This window comes from Cicer arietinum, chromosome 3 (assembly GCF_000331145.2).
Source record: "Cicer arietinum cultivar CDC Frontier isolate Library 1 chromosome 3, Cicar.CDCFrontier_v2.0, whole genome shotgun sequence".
NCBI classification, from domain to species: domain Eukaryota; kingdom Viridiplantae; phylum Streptophyta; class Magnoliopsida; order Fabales; family Fabaceae; genus Cicer; species Cicer arietinum.
In genome coordinates this window covers 6,349,190-6,350,360 of record NC_021162.2, presented here as the reverse complement: position 1 = coordinate 6,350,360, position 1,171 = coordinate 6,349,190, and positions in this window count along the sequence as shown.

Below are 1,171 nucleotides of genomic sequence, written 5' to 3'. Positions count from 1 at the left end.
TTCGACCGCAAAAATACACAAAATAATCCCACCATCAGAATCAAAAATACACAAAATAATCCCAAAACGATTCCCACTAGAGTTCAAAACCACAATAAATCACTGTAGGACATTCAATTACTGGGACTACCAACAAGCCTGGTATAATGCTTTCCTCATTCAAAACCAAAAATTTAGTCATACTTGGCTATTTTTCTTTAACCTCACTATGAACCCATCAAAAATCCCTCAATGATTTTCTCATTGGTGGAAACTTTATGGTTCAACCCCAGAAATTCTCCATCCGAAAGTCCACGAAAGCTTCCAACTATACAAAACCAACTACAAACCTACAGACAAAGAACACATTTTTCACCCGTTGATGCTTTTCTCCACAAAATTCTTCTTACCATGGGTAACAGCCTGGTATTTTGAAATAAATCAGCAACAGGTACAAAAAAATCCTCGTTAGAAGATTCAAAACTAGATGGTGGACAAAATTTTCCATCCCTCAGAATATCAAAAGGCAAGCCGTATCCACATGGCTACAAAAACAAGGAATGCAAAAACCTCAAGCAATGCAAACACAATTCTTAGCTCAAAAATCATTTGCTCAAACACAATTGGCAGCAACCAAAACTGCAGAAGAATACTTTGAGATTATGGCCCAGCTTTTGAAAAGCAAGACCAATTCGTCAAATGTTTCCTCATCTGCTGCTTCAGAAAATTCAATAAACATGGGAGATGACAATGAAGATGATTGTTTTGGTATCTTCACCCCTACAAAATAAAAAAAACATTGGCCCAATTAATTGAAGGCCCAACAAAAAAAAAGTCTACTATGTAATGTATTGGGTCAAGCCCAAAATTAAACTTCACAAAAAATAGATAAATGTATTAAGTCTCGGACCTAGCCCGTATCCGATTCCAGACTTAAAAAAAAATGAAAAAATTATTTATCAGAAAAAACGAATATTTTCTGAAAAGTAAAAGCAAAAGTTTGAGGCACTTGTCTGCCATTTACCAAACGTGGCACCGAAAGCAAAAGGAATCTCATCATTTCCTCCACTACACCAATGCTGTACAAGCAGGACCCTTTCCCTATATAAGGAAGGCTTGTCTTCAGTTTAAGGCAGAGTGGAATACAGCAAGATAACTTCTGTTAGAAATCTTGAGAGTTTCTTGAGTGTCT